The 24,055-nt window shown below is 47.9% G+C and overlaps 1 long non-coding RNA gene across 1 annotated transcript; it reads left to right on the top strand.

Annotated features, from left to right (window-relative positions):
* Positions 1 to 22,471: 22,471 nt before the first annotated feature.
* LOC120975286 (uncharacterized) lies at positions 22,472 to 23,793 on the top strand. Its single transcript, XR_005771069.3, has 2 exons — positions 22,472 to 23,138; positions 23,265 to 23,793. It is a non-coding gene; the product is annotated as an uncharacterized lncRNA (long non-coding RNA).
* The last annotated feature ends 262 nt before the right edge of the window (positions 23,794 to 24,055 follow it).

Genomic DNA, 24,055 nt, shown 5'->3' with positions numbered 1-24,055 from the left:
AGCTGCGTAGTTCAAAAGAGCCGAATCCCTCTCCAGTATGCCAAGGGCCTCCTTTTATAGTCGGAAGGGGCTGCCACAGTGGCACATAGGAGGTGGAAAGGCCTACAGTGCTGCGAGCTTATCGCTCGTGTTACAGGACAAGACGCATTTAATGTGTAGCTTAGGTGTCCCTTAGCTTTATTGGGGACGGGAACGAGGCCTGTCCCGTTCGTTGCCGCCTCTCCTTGCTTCGACACGCGCCGAGGCCAGCGGTGCATGCGGCGCCATGTAGGCAGGCAGGCAGCTGAGGTGGCGCGGTGGTAGGGTCTTCACGAAGATCTGCATGCCACCACGCAGGTGCTTGCTGAATTGGCGTATAGGCCGCCCGTCGCCACGCAGGTGCCTGCCCAGCTGGTTGAGCTAGCAGCTGCTTGGGGACGGCGGTGGAGTCTTGGTCGACGCGGGCCTGGCTGTGGCCCCGCTGACGCCCTCGGCAACGGCCTTGCCGGGTGCCCGGCAAGGGTCTTGCTGTGGCGTTGCAGTCGTCCCCGTCAAGGCGCCTGCCGGGGGTCTTGTGGATTTCCTCGGGAAGGATCCCGCCGAGGGTCGCCGTCTTCTGGTTCTCATCTGATCTCATATATCTATGGTCTTGACAAAGATTTGCATGCTACCACGGAGGTGCCTCCCGAGCCCTAGTGCCAATGTGGTTGGTTGAGTTGGAACCCATGGGCTCAAGGGTGGCTCGCTCCGTTAGCATCGGCCAAGTTGCCCCGGCAAGGCTCTTGCCGGGGCCGCGGAGGCTGCCCCGGCAAGGGCCTTGCCGGGGGAGTCCACCTCGCCCTCTCTCTCTTTGGTATCTTTGGTCTTGGCGTTGCCTTGGCCATCTTGTGCTTCGGCTTCTCTCTGGCTCCCCTCCTCTGCCCTTCTTAGTGTGGCCGTGGCTTCTTCTCTCTCTTTGATTCTCAATACAAAGTTCTCCTCGATGTTCTTGGAGATCTATTTAATGTAATACTCTTTCGCGGTGTGTTTGCCGAGATCCGATGAATTGTGGATTTATGAACAAGATTATCTATTAATATTATTTGGTTCTTCGCTGAATCCTTATATGCATGATTTGATATCTTTGCAAGTCTCTTCGAATTATCGGTTCAGTTTGGCCTACTAGATTGATCTTTCTTGCAATGTGAGAAGTGCTTAGCTTTGGGTTCAATCTTGCGGTGTCCTTTCCCAGTGACAGTAGGGGCAGCAAGGCACGTATTGTATTGTTGCCATCGAGGATAAAAAGATGGGGTTTATATGATATTGCTTGAGTTTATCCCTCTACATCATGTTAACTTGCCTAATGCGTTACTCTGTTCTTATGAACTTATTACTCTAGATGCATGCTGGATAGCGGTCGTTGTGTGGAGTAATAGTAGTAGATGCAGAATCGTTTCGGTCTACTTGACATGGACGTGATGCCTATATTCGTGATCATTGCCTTAGATAACTTCATAATTATGCGCTCTTCTATCAATTGCTCGGCAGTAGTTTGTTCACCTACCGTAATACATCCTATCTTGAGAGAAGCCACTAGTGAAATCTATGGTCCCCGGGTCTCTTTCTTATTATATTGAATCTCTTTTATTTACATCGCATCTCGTTTACTATTTTGCAATCTTTATTTTCCAATCTATACAACAAAAATACAAAAAATATTTACTTTACTATCTTTATTAGGTCTCACTTTTGCGAGTGGCCGTGAAGGGATTGACAACCTCTTTATCGCGTTGGTTGCAAGGTTCTTGATTGTTTGTGCAGGTACTAGGTGACTTGTGCGTTGTCTCCTACTAGATTGATACCTTGGTTCTCAAAAACTAAGGGAAATACTTACGCTACTTTGTTGCATCATACTTTCCTCTTCAAGGGAAAACTAATGCATGCTCAAGAGGTAGCAGTTGGTAGAACCAGTCTCATGAACATGGTCATGTAATGTCCGTCAGGGCCGCTTCATCTAACAATACCGCCGAATCAAAGTAAGACGTTGGTGGTAAGCAGTATGACTATTATCGTCCATAACTGATTGTGTTCTACTCGTGCATATAACATCTATGCATAGACCTGGCTCGGATGACACTGTTGGGGAACGTAGTATTTCAAAAAAATTCCAACGCTCACGCAAGATCTATCTAGGAGAAGCATAGCAACGAGTAGGAAGAGTGTGTCCACGTACCCTCGTAGATCGAAAGCGGAAGCGTTTAGTAATGCGGTTGATGTAGTCGAACGTCTTCGCGATCCAACCGATCCAAGCACCGAACATATGGCACCTCCGCTTTCAGCACACGTTCAGCTCGATGACGTCCCCCGAGCTCTTGATCCAGTTGAGGGTGAGGGAGAGTTCCGTCAGCACGACAGCGTGGTGATGGTGATGATGAAGTTACCGGCGCAGGGCTTCGCCTAAGCACTACGATGATATGATCGAGGTGTGTAACTGTGGAGGGGGGCACCGCACACGGCTAAGAGAAACTTTGGTGTGCCTTTGGGGTACCCCCTCCCCCGTATATAAAGGAGGGGAGGAGGAGGCGGCTAGCCTAGGGGGCGCGCCATAGAGGGGAGTCCAACTAGGACTCCCAATCCTAGTTGGACTCCCTTTCCTTTTTTGGAGAGGGGGAAAGAGGGAAGGGAGAGGAGGAGGAGAAGGAAAGGGGGGGTGCCCCCTCCCTAGTCCAATTCGGACTCCCTATAGGGAGGGGGCGCGGCTGCCCCTTGTGGGCTGCGTCCCCTCTTCCCTATGGCTCATGTAGGCCCAATCTTCCCCCGGGGGGTTCCGGTAACCTCCCGGTACTCCGGAAAAATGCCCGAATCACTTGGAACCATTCGGATGTCCTAATGCAACCTTCCAATATATGAATCTTTACCTCTCGACCATTTCGAGACTCCTCGTCATGTTCGTGATCTCATCCGGGACTCCAAACAAACATCGGTCATCAAATCACATAACTCATAATACAAATCATCATCGAACGTTAAGCGTGCGGACCCTACGGGTTCGAGAACTATGTAGACATGACCGAGAAACATCTCCGGTCAATAACCAATAGCAGAACCTGGATGCTCATATTGGCTCCTACATATTCTACGAAGATCTTTATCGGTCAAACCGAATAACAACATACGTTGTTCCCTTTGTCATCGGTATGTTACTTGCCCGAGATTCGATCATCGGTATCCTCATACCTAGTTCAATCTCGTTACCGGAAGTCTCTTTACTTGTTCTGTAATGCATCATCCCGTAACTAACTCATTAGTCACATTGCTTGCAAGGCTTATAGTGATGTGCATTACCGAGAGGGTCCAGAGATACCTCTCCGATACTGTCATGACCGGATTTTTGGGATATAAATTCCCAGAAAAACGGCATGTGTGCTCACCAGCCCCAGGATTACTGTTAGCTGATGAGGTACCAACTTGATACAAGAATTCCAAGCAAGGAACAAAAATATGTAGTACAAGACCATTTAGGCCTGGGAGTACAACACTTGGTTTCTAATAGTTGAGGGCGGAAGCGGTTGGAAACATCTGCGCCTATGGGACTCCATCTCCCACAAGAACAGCTGACCAGGATAACTCCTATCTTCGCGAGGCTGCAAATGTCAACACGTAGGCTCCGAGGTTGTCACCGCGATGCATACCTCCACGCAAGGCAATCTGGCCAAGACAATAGCCAGGGACAAGCCAGTGAGTACGTTTGAATGTACTCGCAAACATTAGGAACACGGGTATAATATATCCAACATACTCCAGATTTAATAGACGATCATACATCCGTCACGAAAATAAACGAGAAACCATGATGCACACATATGGATAAAAATATACCAAAATAAAATACTGGGTGCCAAACGAGTGTCTGAATGACTCCTCGAGCGGAAAATGCAGAATAGTAATGCTGGTGCCAAACGAGTGTCTGAATGACTCCTCGAGCGGAAAATGCAGAATAGTAAACGAGTGTCTGAATGACTCCTCGAGCGGACAATGCAGAAATAATAATACTGGTGCCAAACGAGTGTCTGAATGACTCCTCGAGCGGAAAATGCAGAAATAATAATACTGGTGCCAAACGAGTGTCTGAATGACTCCTCGAGCGGAAAATGCAGAAATAATAATACTGGTGCCAAACGAGTGTCTGAATGACTCCTCGAGCGGAAAATGCAGAAATAATAATGCCGCAGTCGGGCGTCGGGGCGACACCACCTAAAGGGCTTATAAGAGAATAATCACAGTGAATATCCAGGAGGTAGAACCGTCCCAGGGATACTCAATAATATACATAAAATAAATGGTTAGTCCATAATAATAAAGATCATAATCCAAAGGTGCCATAATCATAAACAATATTTAGTACAGTCGTTTCTCCATCCGAATACCGTTACTGAGCTCTAGTTAAACCGTTCTCCATCCGAATACCGTTACAGAGTTCTAGTTAAATCGTTCTCCATCCGAATACCGTTATCAAGATTTAACCCAGACTGTGGTCCTATACTCAAGAACATGACTATCCAACAGGATGTATCCTCTGCAGAGGGAGTACCATTTTCTACGAGTAACGGGATTACTCAGTCCCTCGGGACTAATTCCGTCTACGGTCTTTTGATTGAAAACACGCCTGACCTGCACACACCAGCTTAACTCACCAGTGCCTGGAATCACCCACGACACCTGCCAAGCAAAACTCTAAGTGGGGAGGCTACAACCTCGACGTAGCATGGGATCACAAAATTTATACCGCGCGCAAACTGGGGAAGCTATCCCCTTCGGCTACAACCGAAAACACCCATGCCCCCGGACCGAATGGCAGGCTTTAATCCACGGGACCTTCATCACGGCCTCTCTGTACGGTGTGTGCTTTGGAAAGGGGTTGACAACCTACTGAACCATACCCTATCCCCTGCAGGGACAAGTGGTGGTACCGACAAAAGGAAGCTACTGAACAAGACTCGGTCTACAACCGACTCAGGTGATCCAAGTATCCACCAACAATATTACCACTAGTGAAATAAATCACCACTCCTCGAGCCTCACCATGCTATGCCGGGCATACTCGTCACAACGAGGGATTAGGGACAAGCTCGTGTCTACCCAAGACCACGACTTTCCCGCTTCCTACCGGTGTGCAAGAGAAGCTCACGAGGGCGATCCAAATCCTCAGGGTATCCATTGCTGGCCACAAACAACTCCAAAGTGCACTCATGCACGAGACTACATCGATACATAAACTGTCACTTATACTCCAAGACAAAAGGTGCTGTGATCGTATCCAAACACCACAACAAATATTATGCCAGATTTCAGAAATGCTTGCCTTCAAGAGTATGCAAAGGATGCACTTATTGGAAGCTTTCCTTTTCCTCCAAAAATCCTATTTTGCAAAATACAAAAATACAAATATTTCAAACACAGTACCAAAACCTGTCTCAAATATTTTTGAAATAAATCTTAAAATAAACTAGATGAAATTTGAGAGAGGTAGGGAAAAGAATCAACTCATTTGGAGTTTTATTTTAAAAGTTATAGCCAGTCAAAGTTTGGTCAAATCTGTTTTTAAATAAAACCAGAAAAAAGGAAAACGCTTCAGCAGTAATACGCTTACGCAGCAGGGAAAACGCACTCGGGGTTTTGCGCCTCCACTTAAACAGAGAGAGGGCGCTGCGCGGGTCGCTGACAGTGGGTCCAGAGGGCCCATTGGTCAGGTTTGACCGTTCCTTCCCTCCTTCTCTTCTCTTCTGCCCGACGGGAGCGGGGCTCCGGCGATCGCCGGCGACGGACGGCGGCTCCTCGAGGGCATCTGCGGGCGGGGATGGAACGGCTAGACCGAGGCGGTCCTTTGGGTGGTTGAAGGGTCGTCGGAGGTGGAAGGAATCGCCGGCGGCGAGCTCCTCGGCGGGTGAAGGCTACGGTGGTGAAGTGACTATTGTGCTCCGGTGGTCTCCGATCGAGTTTGGGCAGCTGGGCAGCTCCGCAGCTCCGCAAGACTACGGGGAAGCTTCTGGTGGTGCTGGTTGGGCGAGAGAGTGGCCGGTTGCGACGAATCGCACCGGGGCTTGGCGGCGGCCGAGCTGGCCGGAGTTGAGGGAGACGGCCACCACAGGTCGATTCACTACGTGGGAAGCTCTACGAGGAGTGCCTGAAGTCGCGTGAGTGCTCGGAGGGGCTCGGGGACCCTTTATATAGCGTGACGAGGCTGGCTCCGCGGTGGCAGCAGATAAGATCGCCGGCGACCGCTTTCCTGTAGTTGCAGGGCATCGTGGCGGCGACGAACGCGTTCCGACGAGCGGGGGGATAAGCACGGCCTGTGCTCCGGGGCAGCTGTCGTGCGCTGGTGGCTTGGGCGGCGCCGTCCGCGGCGGAATCCGCTGCCGACGCCGGCGTGCCGCCAAGGGCGCGGCCAGCGGTGCAGCAGGACGCCAGAGGGATCGTGGAGCAGGGGGGCGGCTAGTGCGTGGCTCAGCGATGCAGAGGGAGCCAGGGTCGGGTCGCGTCGAGCGCGGCAGTGTGGCGTGTCGGCGTAGTGCGCGCGCGTGCAAAACGTGCGCTCTGGGCGCGCCCAGAGCACGCACGGCAGGTGCTCGACGGAATGCCAGCGTGGTCTAGAGCGCGAGGGTGGAGCTGGCAAAGCACAGATCGAGGGTAGGGGTGGCTAGGCACTCTGTGGACAAGGTTGATAGGCCAGGGGTTCAAGTCCACAATGCAAACCAGAGAGCTTGCCAAAACTGACTGTGCACCCCAGGTGTTCGACAGAATGTCAAGTGCACTTAGGCAACTCTTGGAGTGGCCAAAGTCTCCAGATCAGTGTCTCTTTAGATACAGGAGATGGTGGTGAGATTAGTTTGGCAAAAACAGAAAGTTGATAGTGCAAGTTTTGCAAAACTCCAGTTTTGGGCAGAAAGAAAAGGGGTTTAGAACATGCACTTCAAAATCCCCAATGAGCCCAATCTCCTGGACTTAAGAGGTTGGTAGGGAGGGCTACAAGTAGGAGGAAGCTCAGGGTCACTAGAGCAAGGAAAAATATGGTTGCAGTACAAATCACCAAATTGGACCAGAATGCAAAAGAGGTTGATCCACTCAAATTTTCCAAAGAACATCATTGGGTTTTTGCTTGAAGATGAATTGTATGCATCCACTGTCATCTCCAAACACTTGGAAGAATTTTTGAAGAAATATTTAAATGGGTTGCAGTGCAAAAGTGCCTACTGGACCAGATTGGAAAAATTGGTGTAGAGCTCAAAATCTCCAATGGCCAGAAGGTATCTTTGCATAAAAGTGATGTGGAAACATCACATGACATCCCCAAATTTTGGTGGAATTTTTAGGAGCATTTATCAAATGGTTGTAGTGCAAATAGGCCCCAAATGCAAAAGGAATCATTTTAAAGAGATAAAGCTTTTTGAATAAATAAATCTTGCAACATTTGAATCCACTGATAAATAAAGGTTTTATTATGGAGAGAAGTCAAGTCCAACAATACCCTTGAAGGTTTCTCCCACTAGAGGCAAAAATCCAAAATCACAAAAGGTAAAACTTGACAATTGGGAAAGTTTTATTTCCTGGCAATATTTTAATAAACCAAATAAGGCCAAAAATTTTGGGTGTCACAGATACACGGAGTGACAAATCCTAATCTTGATCTATGCCAACTCAACAAACACCATCGGAGACACCTGTAGAGCATCTTTATAATCACTCAGTTACGTTGTGACGTTTGATAGCACACAAGGTGTTCCTCCGGTATTCGGGAGTTGCATAATCTCGTAGTTAGAGGAACATGTATAAATCATGAAGAAAGCAATAGCAATAAAACTAAATGATCATTATGCAATACTACCGGATGGGTCTTGTCCATCACATCATTCTGTAATGATGTGATCCCGTTCATCAAATGACAACACATGTCTACGGTCAGGAAACTTAACCATCTTTGATTAATGAGCTAGTCAAGTAGAGGCATACTAGGGACACTCTGTTTGTCTATGTATTCACACATGTACTAAGTTTTCGGTTAATACAATTCTAGCAATGAATAATAAACATTTATCATGATATAAGGAAATATAAATAACAACTTTATTATTGCCTTTATTGCATATTTCCTTTAGATTCTTCATCATCATGTTGGTCGGCGACGAAATCCATTTGAAGGTGCTCAGCTTCATCACCGATGACTCGGCGTGGCTTCGCGAGGCCCCGCTGGACATGGAGGCGCTGCCCGTCCGTGGCGCGCTGCATCTCCACGTTTCCTCGTTTTGAGTCCTGCTCCGGCAGCCCTCGGCCCTGTACTGATTGGCTTCTCACCCTCCTACCGTGCGCTGCCACAAGCACTCCGGACGCTCGCGGCTGCAGCGCTGGATCAAGCGTGTTGTGGCCCTTCAGGCCGCAGCAGAACACGTGGCGGCTCTCGAGTCCGACGAGCCCGGGCTCGACCTCTCCGATGAGCTACTCGACGATTCCTCCGAGGAGTCCTAGTGCGAGAGCGTCGAATCGACCGCTGAAGTTCTCATGGCAGACAATTCTGGGCGTCGTGCACCCCGGGGGTACATGGATCCCCGGATGCACGTGCAGGCACTTCACGCGAGAAACGGCAGTGGCGAGACTGATCGCTCCCCCACTCACGAGCCGTACATCCCGCAAGCTCTCACTAGGGAGCAGTGCGAGGAGCTTTGCCATAGGAACTAGCAGTTCTTGAACACCCCCATCACTGGGACGACTTCTGAGGCCCTCGCCATGGAGTCGATGTGCCTGTGTAGGAGATATGCCCTAGAGGCAATAATAAATGTTATTGATTATCTCCCTGTTCATAATTATGTTTATGTTCCATGCTATAACTGTTGTGGTTCCCGAGCCCGTGTATCCATAAAGGCTCTGGGGAGAACCCATATGCACGTGTGGAATAATAAACGGTAAAATGTATTCCTAGTCGTGCCTCTAAGACTAGCTCAAGTGTTGCATGATGATTATGTTTTCCCAATCATGGGCATGTCTATGCCAAGCAACTTTGAGGGCACAATGTCAGGAAGGACATTTGTGTTGAATCGACCCGAATTGATGTTATGCTATGAGATACATTCGTCACAAGTTAATGGTTTATAACACAGAGATAGTTAATGTTTGCATAATTCCTTAGACCATGAGAGTATCGAGTTTCTTCATGCTTGCTTCATGAACTTTGGGGTTTGTTAAACGTCATCCGTAACTGGATGGCTATTACGGTGGCTTACGGGTTCATGGGAAAGTGTTAAGTAACTTGATAGCTCGAGATTGGGATTTGCTCCTCCGACGATGGAGAGATATACTCGGGCCCTCTCGGTGTTACGGTGTCCATCATCGTCTGGCCAGACACTTTGTGATTTGATCACGGGGATGCCGGAACACGAAACGAGAAAAGAGAACAAAACCGGTAACGAGGTAACTTGCATAGTGGACAAAGTGTTGGCCCACGGGGATGCAATAAATCTCACCTCAGGTGTTTGTGATATATCGTGAAGCAACAGGAATAGCTCACCTCAACTGGAGGTTCACTCGAATATTCATTCGTGTGGGTATAGGGGTCAATATGGGTGTCCACGGCTCCGATGATGATCATTGATCGGAAGGGGTTCCAGGTCATGTCTATACTTCACCGAACCTATAGGGTCACACGCTTAAGGGTCATCTATCTGCTGAATACTAGACAGGGAGTCTGAGAGAAAATCACCGAAAAAGTTTCGGACAGCGGAATCGTACCGCAGAGAGAGCTCACCGAATGAGTTTCGGTGAAACCGAAAAAGTTGTTTCGGGGTATGCCATTAAGTCAAAATGGTTTCGGCACATGCCTGATAATTCTTGGAGGGTGCCAGAATCATTCTGGAAACTTTTTGGAATTTTCAGAAATAAAAACCGAAAATGTTTCGGAGCTGCCGGTACCGTTTTGGCTGTTTTTCGCAGATGAAAATCACTAATCTGAAACTGTTTCAGAACGAATCCAAAATCATTTTAGTGGGTACTGGAATCATTCTAAGACCCACAGAAATATTTTCGATTTTAGTGGACGCAAAAATTGCCTTCATGAATAGTGAAAACGCATTCTTGTTTGCTTTTCGCAGATGAAAATCACTAAACCGAAATTGTTTCGGAACGCGTTGAAAATTATTTTAGTGGGTACTGGAAATGTTCCGAGCCCACATAAATATTTTCAGTTCGAACGGACGCTAAAAATGTCGTCATGAATAGTGAAAGTGCTTTTTGCTTGGCTTCTTGGAGAAGCCACCTTGAGGGCCTTTTTGGTATTTCCCCCCTTGGCTTCTCGGAGAAGCCACCCTTGGGCTTGGCCTATAAATAGGGGTGGAGTGGGCTGCCTAAAGGGTCATCCCTTCTCACATACAAGTGCCATGCATGATCTGGCTTCTCTCTCCCTCCCAGCGAAATAGTTTCGTAGAGCCGAAAGGTTGTCTGGGTTCCGGTGGGAACTAGTTCTGGACGGCGAAGCCCTGCCGGATAGATGACACCGTATGTGTGCAACTCTGTAGAGAGATCGTAGTTTCGGTCTTAGTTCGTGAGTGCCTCCCGAAGGGCTGTCCGTGTGACCGTCCGAGTTTCGAAGGTCCTCCCGAAGGGCTGTCCGAGTGACCGTTCGAGTTTCGAAGGTCCTCCCGAAGGGCTGTCCGCGATACCGTCCGGGGGACTGTTCGACCGCCTCCCGGAGGGCTGTCTGAGGAGCAGATGAGGGTATACATCTCGCGGTTGGGAGGTTGTAAATCCTAGCTGCGGGGATCTGCACCGCCGATCGTCATCGACTCTACTTCCCGCTGCGCTACGAGTCGGTAACGAAATAGATCAAACCTTGTATGCAGTCTCCATAGTGGTCCTAGGCTGGTGCGTAGGTCAGAATTTTTTTGTTTTCTGCTGCGTTACCCTAAAGTGGCATCATGAGCCGTGCTATGCATAGATGCAGGTTGCGATCTAGAATACATAGAGATGTATGGGTATTGCATAATATAATTAGGTAGTAGATGAGATCTATTGCTGAAAATTATTTATGCGGGTGACAGATGAAATCTGTTACCCGACGTTCTTGTTGCTTCCCTATAATTTTCGTTTGCTCAATCTCGAGACAGCATGGTGGAATTTGACAAAGTTCTGGCAATCCGTGATCCTGATTGATCATGGAAGTGCTATCAGTTCTTTGGGTTCTGCTGTAGTCAAAAGAAAGATGAATTTCGCAGATGAAAGGGCATTGTAGATATTATCTGCACGGGGGTCATGCGTATGACGAAGTTTAGTATGGGGCTCGAGATTTAATTATCTCGTGTTTCATACACCCCGAGATGTTAATCTAGCAACTTGAATAATCATACTGGATGATAAAACGTTGGTAGCTGCGGTTTAAGTCAAAACCTTAGAAGCCACGTAAAATAATTTTTTGCATAAACTGATTAAAGGTGTCTAACTTGGTTTTCCAGGATGTGCATGTGATGTGGTATAGCAGTGCTCATACTAATTCGATTATGTATGAGATGACTATATGATGTAATTTGATTAACATAGCCTGCGTGTCATGGTTCGGCATGATGGCTGGAGCCATATGATTGCACTTTAATGACCTGCGTGTCAACCTTAAGTAATGCATTAATTTTATACGCTATGGAGATAGCAATATTATCTGGTGCATCGACAAGGTGGTGGCAATCTTCGCGAAGGTGAACACCAACACGAATGCCGAAGACGAAGAAATGAAATACTTCTCCTGCAGAAAGGGCTATACCATATCATGCTATTATGAATTGCCTGAGATGTTTATCCCTTATGTTGCACCCTTCTTGATTGCGCGGTAGTCGCTTTTTATTAGGGTGATCTCTCACAAAAATACCAAGTAGTTAGTGTTCTCCCAAGTGTAGCACCGTCACGGCACCTATCTTTTCGGGGTGCGCCGTGTCACACGGGTACGAACGATTAGAGAAGTGTGAGGCGGGTGAGTTGAGACCTCGCAGCGAGATCACTTGGTTGTCTTGACGTTCAGGCATGACCGTCATGAGCTCGGAACACACGCACCGAAAGATGAACAAGAGTCACATAGAGATGTGATTGGCAAGTTGGCCTACCGGTTGAGATTTTTCATCATCAGTGGTGTTACACCAATGGCGAACAATTGAAATGTGGGTCTTGTATCACTCACAATCAATTTTGAGAGATATTGATTTGAGTGGGAGCGCACTGTTGAATTAACATGTTTAATTCTCAGTGCAATTAATTATGAACACTGTCTAAGTGTTTCTTGCAAAATAGTTGTAGAATAATGGCTCGCGTTTCCACCTTCCCTATTAAAATTGAATAGCTGTTAAATATCTGGTTAAAACTTTACGATTGGTAACGTAATATGAGGATTGTCCTCAAAAGTGCCGAGAAGGACTTTGTCCTATCGCATGCTTTCCGTATCCTCCCGCTAATGCTATGGATCATGTGACTCTCGTCCTTCGATCCAAAAGCTATAATTCCGTTTCAGTCAAGTGCAATATGTTTGCTTCCATGAAACCCAAACTTCGAAAGTTGGGATAGTTATATGATATTCATGGAACTGAAAATTATTTTCAGATACAAACAAAGCAATGTTTGTTTGCAAGTATTAGTAAAAGTGTTTAATATGCATTTTTTGACAGCTGCTTGTTGGCTCAAGCTCGAGCTCGCTTCTTTTTGTAGTCGTGCTCGATGTGCCTTCCTGATTTGGGGCTCATAGTCTGAGTCAACAGGCTTGGGAGCTGGTGGTCTAGCCATACGAATTAAGTGGTCAATCTTTTCCTCACGCACTTTCTCCCTCGGCGGCGGTGCCGGTTTCGGTCCAAAATGGGCGTCCACTTCGGCCCGCACTATGGCATCGTTTTGCTCCTCGGTCATGTCGTAAGGCCTCTGAGGAAGAGGAGCGAGGCTGCTTGGACCATATTTATATCGCTTGTCTCTGCCTGTACTTCCTATACTACCTCGACTTGTACCGCTACGCACCATAGCTGCGGCGTGTCTCTTCTGCGATTGCTGAGGCGGCGGAGACGGCTGACGTGGCTGAGTTGGAGCAGGAGGACTGGCCTGACGCTGTGCCGGACTTGAAGCAGGAGGTGTGGCCTAACACGGTGTCGGACTTGAAACAGGAGGAGTTGCCTGACGCTGTGCCGGACTTGACGCAGGAGTCTGCTCATGCGTTCGTGGACTTGGAGGAGCGGGAGTCTGCTGACACGGTGGCAGACTTCGAGGAGGAGTCAGCTCACGCATTCGTGGACTTGGAGGAGCGGGAGTCTGCTGACTCGGTGGCGGACTTCGAGGAGGAGTCGGCAGACGCGGTGTCGGTGGACTTCGAAATACGATGCAATCCTTTCTCCATAGGATGATATGATGTATGGCCTCTCCCAGTGTGTGCTCGTTGTCACCTCCAGGAATGTCAAGCTGTAGCCCCGAATATGGGTCCACCACCTCATCAACCAAGACACGAGCATAGCCCGCTGGAATCGGGGTGCAATGGAAGGTTGCTTCGGGGGTAATTGTAAATGCAACGGCGTCCGCCACCTTCATGGATATGTTCTTCACTTTGAAGTGTAGCTCACAGTTAGTGTTCTCTATGATGTCATCCACAGGGTATGTATCCAGCAGTGCGTCGCCCGGGGTGGAACCAACGCTGCTTCTCGGCATGGATGGGACGGTGCTACCCAATGCTGGACGATCATCCGCTTGCTGTTGCCGCTGCTGAGACCCCCTTTCCTGGCTAAGTGAGTCGATCTGCTGGTGCTGCTGCTGGAATTTGAGTGCCAAGTCCGCGTTCCTTGCTTCTAGGCCTTTAAGGCGCTCTGTGTCCTGCTTCCTCTGCTCCTCCTCCAGCTTCCTCTTCTTCTCCTCCTCCATCTTCTTTCTTGCACGGGTCATGTAGTCGTCGTTCCATTCCGAAAAGCCCTCATACCAGGGAATAACGCCCTTGCCTCGTGTTCTTCCCGGGTGTTTAGGATTTCCCAGGGCGCGCGTAAGCTCGTCGTTCTCTCTGTTGGGCGTGAACACCCCCTTTCGAGCATCTTCTATTGCGTCAAGTAACTTTTGTTCGGCTCCTTTTAGACTTGCCTTCCTCGAAACCAGGCCTGTCTTCGGGTCCAACGCCCCCCATGCGCATAGAACCAAGTTCTGCACATGGGGGGCCAGCTCCTAGTAACCGGAGTGACCCCTGCATCCTCCATCTCTTGCTCAGACTTATCCCACTTAGGCATTGCCACCGCGTAGCCACCTGGACCCAGCCTATGGAACTGCGTCTTTTTTGCGGCATTGGCCTTGTTTTTTCTCGACCGTTCCTTAGATAATTCTGATTCCTTGAATTTCATGAAAGCGGGCCAGTGTTTTCTTTGCTTCTCCAGTGTTCCCTTGAATTCTGGAGTCTTCCTTTCTGCAGCGAGGTAGTTGGCCCATACAATTTTCTTGTGGGTGTTGAATGCAATTGCCATCTTCTTAAGAACAGCGTCCTTGACTTTCTGCACATCTGCATCAGTGAAATAATCTGGTAGGATGAAATGTTCCATCAAAGATTCCCAGATTTTGTTTTGCTCTGTCGTCGACCCAAGTAACATCTGGACGTTTAGTTTTTGGCTCTTTCCATTCTTGAATGGAGATCGGGAGTTGGTCCTTCACAAGAACTCCGCACTGACGAGTCCACGTGTTCGCAATGTTCTTAGGCGTGAGGGGTTCGCCATTAGGTTTGATGGAGTCGATGTTGTACTTTACACCCTCCTTAAAATTTTTGCCCGGGCCTCGCTTTGTCTTGCTGTCTGTAGAAGCAGATTTGCTCGATTCGGAGGGCTGAAAGAAGAAAGATCGATTCGTTAATATATCTTCAAATCAAAAAAAACATGTGATGATCACCAGATGCCTGCTTATATAAATATACCTCGCTGGTAGTCTTTGTTATTTCAAGATCAACATTGTCTGTGTCGTCATAAACATTGTCTGCATCATCATAATCATAATCATAGTTCATGACTTCATCAGCTCGGTTGTCGAGATCGAATATCTTATCATCACCCTCCCCGGTATTGTTCAGATATTGGGAGCCGTCATCTGTTTCATTCAGATCATCTAGCCTACGAGGGCTGCGTATGATCTCGAACAATTCCTCTTCTCTCTCTCTCTCTGCCGGTATTGTCCGCCATAGCTTTTACTTAACTAATACAGAAGAAATATAAAACAATTTAGTTCAAATTACAATGCATTGATGCAATCAATAAGGAAAAACTGAATCATATAGTACATAATATGCATCGTCTCGAATTATATATAATCTCGAGTACATCGTCTCGAATAATATATATAATCTCGAATACATCGTCTCAAATATTATATATCGAATACATCACTGGCTAGGTAGCTAATAAAGATCGAATACTACAGAAGAATCTAGGCCACTCGCGGTTCCTGGGGCGCAAGCGGTGGACACCCAAAGAGAAGGAACCATCACAGGATCATATCTCCGGTCATCTGCCCAAAGAACCTGCTAGGTATTGGAGAACCCGACGTCCATAGCAGCCATGTAGCGATGGACGTGCTCGTCCTCCTCCCTGACACGACGATGCACCACCTTCGGCGGGGCCGGCTCCCTCTACACCGAATGTGGCCCACGCGAACGCCACCAAAGGAGATCAGGGTCGACGACGGGACCCGAGGCCAGGTTCGTCACCAAGCGGCACACCCCTCCAGGTAGCACCTCCCAGTGCCAGCCCGGCGGAGCCCAGTCCCGGACATGGGTCAGCCGGACGTCGTTGCGAATGGGTCGACGGCGAGGATGCGGGCTGGGCATCGTCGAGAACAAATACTATATGCCCGCAAAAAGTAACATTTTTTAAATGATTGGATTGTGATAACTAAAATTCTATATGGAAATTCTAACAATTTGACATTAATCTAATTCATCTAGCTAAAACTAATTCTAACATTTCTACATATATAACTAACATTTCTATAACATTTCTAATATTTCTATAACTAAAAAACTGAAAAAATTGCTAACATTTCTATAAATATTTCTATAACTAAAAAACAGAAAAATTTATAACATTTCTATATAACTAATATTTCTATAACATTTCTAATATTTCTATAACTAAAAAACAGAAAAATTTCTATAACTAAAATTTATAACTAAAAAACTAAAAAACAATGTGTGTGTGTGTGGACATGGCGGCCGGGGCAGGAGCTCACCGGCGAGCGCGGCGACGGGGGGGCGGCGACGGGGGGGGGGGGGGGGCGGCGACGGGGACGGAGACGGGCGGTGACGACGGGGATGGGGACGGGGCGGCGATGACGGGGACGGGGACGGGCCGGGCGGGGACGACGGGATGACGGGGCGGGGCGCGGCGGCGGGGACGACAGGGACGGGGACGGCCGGGCCGGCGACGGCGACGGGACGGCGACGGGGGCGGCGACGAGGGGCGGCGGCGACGGGGCTGAGGAGAAAGAAGCAGAGGGAGAGATGATTAACTGATTTTTTTTGAAGTGTTTTCTTATATAGAACACCCCTTTAGTACCGGTTGAAGCCACCAACCGGTACTAAAGGTCTGTTTTGGCCTGGCCAAGCGGCGGGAAGCACCCCCCTTTAGTACCGGGTGGTGGCACCAACCGGTACTATTGACCCCCCCCTTTAGGACCGGTTGGAGCCATGACCCGGTACTAAAGGGGGTGCGCTGCAAGGCGAGGGGCGCAGAAGTTTAGTCCCACCTCGCTAGTTGAGGAGCGCCAAGACCAGTTTATAAGCCCCGGCGCGGGCACTGCATTGAGCTCCTCTCAAAAGCAGGCCTTCTGGGCCTACCTCTCCTACTCTGCCTGTGGGCCCACTGGGCTTGTGGGCCTGCATCCTGGCCCAACTACAGGTTGGGTTTCTAGTCATATGCAGGCCGCTCTGGCCCAGTAGGTGGGCTTTTTTATTTTCTTATTTTTTTGCTTTATTTCTTTTTGAGTTATTTTTTGCTGTATTTAGAGTTTCTTTGTGAATATTTTTGCTTTAGGTACAAAAAATTACAAACTTTCTGTTAGTGCCGGTAGTTTTCAAATTTGAATAGTTTAAATTTTGAATTATTTGAAATTTGTTTGAATCACTAGTTTGTGAATAAATTAACTTTGAAAATAGAATTTTCAGTGATTCTTTTTTCTTATGTTTAATATTAGTGTGTTTTATCATTATATTCAATTTGGTAATGCTTAGGTTATTTAAAAAATGAAATGCCTTTGTAACAGATGAGTTTTCGTCTGAAACCCTGATACTTCGAAAGAGATTGTCCACTTTATACACGAAGTGCATCCAGTTTTTGCGGTAACCCTCTCTACTTTTTTGCACATGCTATGTGGGTGAAATTGTGATACCATGCAAACTTTCAACCTTTTCTGAGTTCATTTGAAATGCTTTTCAATTTCAGGGTCATTTAGCTGAAAAAATCAGTAAATGCATGAAAGAATTTGTTTGCACATAAGACTTCTTCGCGTTTCAAATGCCAAAACACATAACTACCCTAACTATTACAGAGATTCCCTCCTGGGTGTGAAACACAGAAGAAAGTGATGATAGTGAAGCCGATCACATCCCAGATCTTTGGGTGTGAAACTTTTTCTTCGCGTGTGTCCCTTTGCGCCGTAGCCATGGAAAATCTTCATCTTTTAACTGGATGCTCGGGTCAATATTCACTGTGAATGGAGCAATTTCATCAAACTTTTCATAATCTTCTGACATGTCTGTCTTGTCATCCACTCCCACGATGTTTCTCTTCCCCGAAAGAACTATGTGGCGCTTTGGCTCATCGTATGATGCATTAGCTTCCTTATCTTTTCTTTTTCTCGGCTTGGTAGACATGTCCTTCACATAGAAAACATGTGCCACATCATTGGCTAGGACGAATGGTTCGTCTGCATACGCAAGATTGTTGAGATCCACTGTTGTCATTCCGTACTGCGGGTCTTCCGTTACCCCGCCTCGTGTCATATTGACCTATTTGCACCGAAACAAAGGGACCTTCAAACCACGTACATAGTCAAGTTCCCATATGTCCTCTATGTAACCATAATATGTTTCCTTTCCCGTCTTGGTTGTTGCGTCAAAGCGGACACCACTGTTTTGGTTGGTGCTCTTCTTATCTTGGGCGATTGTGTAAAATGTATTACCATTTATCTCATACCCTTTGAAAGTCATTATATTAGAAGATGGTAACTGGGACAGCGAGTACAGGTCATCTTCAATAGAGGCGTCATGCATGGTATGTGTCTGCAACCAGCCGGTGAAACTCCTGGTTTGTTCACGTGTAATCTAGTCATTAGACCGCTCCGGGTGTTTGGAGCGTAGAAAATTCTTGTGTTCGTCCATATACGGAGCCACCAAGGCGGAATTCTATAGAACTGTGTAGTGTGCTTCAGTGAGAGAATGTCCGTCCATACATATTAGTTGATTCCCTCCTAGCGTGCCTTTTCCCTCCAGTCTGCCCTTATGCCGCGATTCAGGAACACCAATCGGCTTAAGGTCAGGAATAAAGTCAATACAAAACTCAATGACCTTCTCATTGTGATGGCCCTTGGAGATGCTTCCTTCTGGCCTAGCACGGTTATGAACATATTTCCTTAAGACTCCCATGAACCTCTCAAAGAGGAACATATTGTGTAGAAATACAGGACCCAAAACGTTAATCTCTCCGCATAGGTGAACTAGGACGTGCGTCATGATGTTGAAGAAGGATGGTGGGAACACCAACTCGAAACTGACAAGACATTGCACCAAATCATTCTCTAACCTTGGTATGATTTCTGGATCGATTACCTTCTGAGAGATTGCATTGAGGAATGCACATAGCTTCACAATGGCTAATCGAACGTTATCCGGTAGAAGCCCCCTCAATGCAACCGGAAGCAGTTGCGTCATAATCACGTGGAAGTCATGAGACTTTAGGTTCTGGAACTTTTTCTCTGCCATGTTTATTATTCCCTTTATATTCGACGAGAAGCCAGACGGTACCTTAATACTGAGCAGGCATTCAAAGAAGATTTCCTTCTCTTCTTTGGTAAGAGCGTAGTTGGCATGACCCTGATGTATGCCGTCTTTCCGTGCATACGTTGCTAGTCCTCCCGTGCCTCAGGTGTATCTTTTGTCTTCCCATACACGCCCAAGAAGCCAAGCAGGGTCACGCAAAGATTCTTCATCACGTGCATCACGTCGATTGCGGAGCGGACCTCTAGGTCTTTCCAATAGGGCAGGTCCCAAAATATAGATTTCTTCTTCCACATGGGTGCGCGTCCGTCAGCGTCATTCGGAACAGGTTGTCCGCCAGGACCCTTTCCAAAGACTACCTTCAAATCCATGACCATATCATGTACATCAGCACCAGTACGGTGGCGAGGCTTCGTCCGGTGATCCGCCTCACCTTTGAAATGCTTGCCTTTCTTTCTTACGGGATGCCTCCTCGGAAGAAATCGACGATGTCCCAGGTACACATTCTTCCTACAATTGTCCAAATATATACTGTCGGTATCGTCCAAACAGTCCGTGCATGCGCGGTATCCCTTGTTTGTCTGTCCTGAAAGTTTACTGAGAGCAGGCAAATCATAAATGGTCACGAACAGCAACGCCTTTAGGTCAAATTCTTCCCCCATGTGCTCATCCCACGCACGTACACCTGTTCCATTCCACAGCTGTAAGAGTTCTTCAACTAATGGCCTTAGGTACACATCAATGTCGTTGCCGGGTTGCTTAGGGCCTTGGATGAGCACTGGCATCATAATGAACTTCCGCTTCATGCACCACCAAGGAGGAAGGTTATACAAACATAGAGTCACAGGCCAGGTGCTATGGTTGCTGCTCTGCTCCCCAAAAGGATTAATGCCATCTGCGCTTAGACCAAACCATACGTTCCTTGCGTCATCTGCAAACTCCTTCCCGTACTTTCTCTCGATTTTTCTCCACTGCGACCCGTCAGCGGGTACTCTCAACTTTTCGTCTTTCTTACGGTCTTCTCTGTGCCATCGCATCGCCTTGGCATGCTTTTTGTTTTGGAACAAACGTTTCAACCGTGGTATTATAGGAGCATACCACATCACCTTGGCAGGAATCTTCTTCCTGGGGCGCTCGCCCTCGACATCACCAGGGTCATCGCAGCTGATCTTATAGCGCAATGCACCGCATACCGGGCAAGCGTTCAAATCCTCGTACTCACCGCAGTAGAGGATGCAGTCATTAGGGCATGCATGTATCTTCTGCACCTCTAACCCTAGAGGGCAGACAACCTTCTTTGCTTCGTACGTACTCTTGCGCAATTCGTTGTCCTTTGGAAGCATATTCTTTATCATTACCAGCAACTTTCCAAATCCCTTGTCAAATACACCATTCTCTGCCTTCCATTGCAGCATTTCCAGTGTGGTGCCCAACTTTTTCTTGTCAGCTTCGCAATTCGGGTACAACAATTTCTTGTGATCCTCTAACATGCGCTGCAACTTCTTCTTCTCCAAATCACTTGCGCAGTTTCTCTTCGCATCGGCAATGGCCCGACCTAGATCATCAGTGGACTCATCTGATGCCTCTTCTTCAGCTTCTTCCCGCATTGCTGGCTCAGCTTCTTCCCCCATTGTTGTATCATCATATTCAGGGAACCCATGGCCAGGATAGCTGTCGTCGTCCTCTTCTTCTTCATTGTCTTCCATCATAACCCCTCTTTCTCCGTGCTTGGTCCAAACATTATAGTGGGGCATGAAACCTGACTTAAACAGGTGGACGTGAATGGTTCTTGACGTAGAGTAATTGTGATCATTCTTACAGACAGCACATGGACAAGGCATAAAACCATCCGCCCGCTTGTTTGCCTCAGCCGCAAGCAGAAAAGTTTGCACGCCATTAATGAACTCGGGAGAGCATCGGTCATCGTACATCCATTGTCGACTCATCTTCATTACACAACACCGAAAAGACCAAATTAATACAAGTTCATACATAAAGATCATACATAAAGTTCATACATAAAGTTCATACAACACTTAAATGCAACAAACAAATAACTCTCTAACTAAAGCATTTAAATGCAACAACAAATGCGATCAAGATCGCAACTAAGGTAACAATTGATCCAACAGCATAATGATACCAAGCCTCACTATCAATGACATATTTTCTAATCTTTCTAATCTTCAAGCGCATTTTCTCCATCTTGATCTTGTGATCATCGACGACATCGGCAACATGAAACTCCAATTCCATCTTCTCCCCCTCAATTCTTTTCAATTTTTCTTTCAAATACTCGTTTGCTCTTTCAACAAATTTAACCTCTCGACAATAGGGTCGGCCGCAATTTCCGGTTTACAAACCTCCTAGATAAAAATATCTATGTCAACTTGATGGGCATAATAATTTGTCATAAACACGAAATGCGACAACTAGTTTTAAAAGAGAATATACCACATCCGAATCATAACAAGGACGAGGGCCGACGGGGACGGATATCAAAACCATGGCACTATGTATAACAAACAACGTACGGGTAAGATAATTATACGAGTAACTATATATCCAAATCACACAAACATCAATTTGGTAATATAAAACATTCATGAACAAGAGGCTCACCACAAGGTGGTGCCGGCGACGGGACGGTGCGAGCGATCGACGGTGGTTACGACGGAGATTTAGAAGGCACTAAGTAAACCACACCAACATATGCAAACTAAGTGTTATTTTTGGCCTCAAATTGCATATAAATCAAATAGTAGCACATATATTTCCTCCAAATTACTAAACTCATAAATACCCAAGCCTCTATATCCGGCAAGGTTTTCGCCATGAGATTAAACCACTTGGATGAAAGTGACACATAGTGAGTTGTGGTTGTGGCGCGTGGTATTTTTTTGGTATATGGCGGGGTAGAAATGAGTGGTGCATTCAGTTATTTCATTCAAATTTCTTCAACGGGTGTGGCGATCGTCTTGGTGTATTTAGCAATTTTGTACTGCATGTGGGGCAGGTTCATGTGGTCTTGTGCCCTGACACATTTTCCTGCTTCGAAGCTTCTCTGTATTTCAATTGGTTATTGGTTTCTGCCCCGGCCGCTGTTGCCCAATCTGATGTGTCGCTTTCGGTTCTTGCCGCTGTTGGTCAGTCGTTGTGTCGCTTTCTATTTGTCAGCGGTTTGCATACCTGCCGCTGCTGCCTGCCAGGTCCAGTCGGTGTTTTGTTGTGTTATTTCTTTTTGCAGTCTTGTAGGTTTGTGCATGGTGCATGCATCCGGTTTGACTACGTCTTCTTCTGTACGCTGTCTTCGGCTGGAAGGCCTTGTTGGTTCTGGACGCCGCTCTTCGATGAGTTTCGCACGTAATGTGTTGACGTGTGTCCCTAAACCGCCTATGTTGCATTTTCTGGAAACCTCCCGTCAAATCGTTCCACCGCCGTGCGGTCATATAAATGCTCAGCCGCTGCCCCGGCCCTTCCTCCCAGCGCACATGCATAAGTAGCAGCGCCTCCTGGAGAGCTGGGAGGCCTGCCCGTCGCATCGCTAGCCGACGGCTCCCACGCACCGCCCGCTTTGTGTTTCGCTGCATGTTGGACGACAGCTTCAGGACGCCGCGCCGCCTTGCTAGGCTTACCGCTGCATCGCTGGTCAGCGGCCCGGCGCGTCGCCCGCCTTGTGTCCCGCTGCACGCTGGACGGGCAGAACTTCGGCTATCGGGATGCCCCGCTCCCTGCCCCGCGGCGCCTCGAATCCTGGATTATACCTCTTCAGCCGGCAACGGGGAAGGCAGCATGCAGCAACCCATGGGCTGGATGGCAGCTCGGGAGGCGTCCGTGAGTGGCGCCTCGGCGCTCTCCCTGCCTAGCGAGGCAGTCCGGCGCCCGGCTCCCGCCTTTTCTGGCATCGCCTATCGTTTAGTGGAATGGAGCGTCCAGTGCGTGGAAAGCTCGCGGCCAGCACCATGAAGAACCTGGACGACGTTCCTGGCAGTGTGCCTTGTGTCCTTGTGTCTGATGGCTTCCCAAGAAGCTATTCCGTGTGTGTGCGCTGGATCGTAGGCACGCACTAACAGCACGTCGGCGGATGGGACCGCTCTCCATCGATTCCTCGCTGCTGCATGAGGCGTCGGCGCTAGCGCTCGACGAGCATCCGATCATCATCTTCTTCAAGGTACGGAGGGAATAGTTCTTAATACCGCACCGCGCTTTTCTGTCTCCGAAGCAGAGCATGAAACGTGCCTTTCCCGATCACATGGTCAATCTCATTCTCTTGTGTAATGGCTGCCGGAGCATGCAGATGTACTGGACGCCGAGAAACTGCCAGCAGCTCGGCAACGGAAAACGCCATGACGGCGCCTCGTGGTGGCCTGCCTCGGCGGCGGGGCCTGGAGAAGCCACGGACAACGCCAGCCGCCGGTGCGCGCGTGCCTGCTTGCGAGCCTCCCAGACACGGACATCAACGCGATGCTAGCAGCCTGGCACTGGACGGGGGTGCAGGGCGGCCGTGCAAGGTGACGCGAGGGAACAGTGCCGCTGCCCCTGTCACAATGGCGACTAGGCGGGCGCAGCTCTGCACAATGCATAATGAATCGATAATCTTAAGTTGAATCATGTCTTTATGACATGTACTCCCTCCGTGTTTGGCCAACATGTTTTCCATTTTTTAAGTGAGAACAGGAGCCACCACCAGAACTGAACCTGAGCAAAGGCAACGCTGCATCATGAGTGCCATGAGCTTTAAATTTCTTAAATTCCCACCCAAAAATGGACTTTACATTCTTATAATGGGAAAAAGTTCTCTTAAATGGATGTATCTAACACTAATTTATTTATCATCAAGTTAGTGCTAGATACATCCATTTGAGGGATAAGCGACAAGTTTTTTTGGACGGAGGGAGTATGATTTAGCGTCAAGTTATTTTCTTTTCAAAGTCAAACTCTGAACTGACACGGGATGGACACGCTGCACCGGCTTACATATAAGATTTTCACTTGTAACTGCTCATTCAAATATACTTATGTTTTTCTATTGGTTTTGTGTTCTGCAGCGCGCACGCATGCCATGATATTGCACTGAGTTATGTGATT

The sequence above is a fragment of the Aegilops tauschii genome, chromosome 3 (genome assembly GCF_002575655.3).
Source record: "Aegilops tauschii subsp. strangulata cultivar AL8/78 chromosome 3, Aet v6.0, whole genome shotgun sequence".
Taxonomy (NCBI): Eukaryota; Viridiplantae; Streptophyta; class Magnoliopsida; order Poales; family Poaceae; genus Aegilops; species Aegilops tauschii.
Note: the sequence above shows the minus strand (reverse complement) of the source record. Positions and strands in the feature narration are given on the sequence as shown.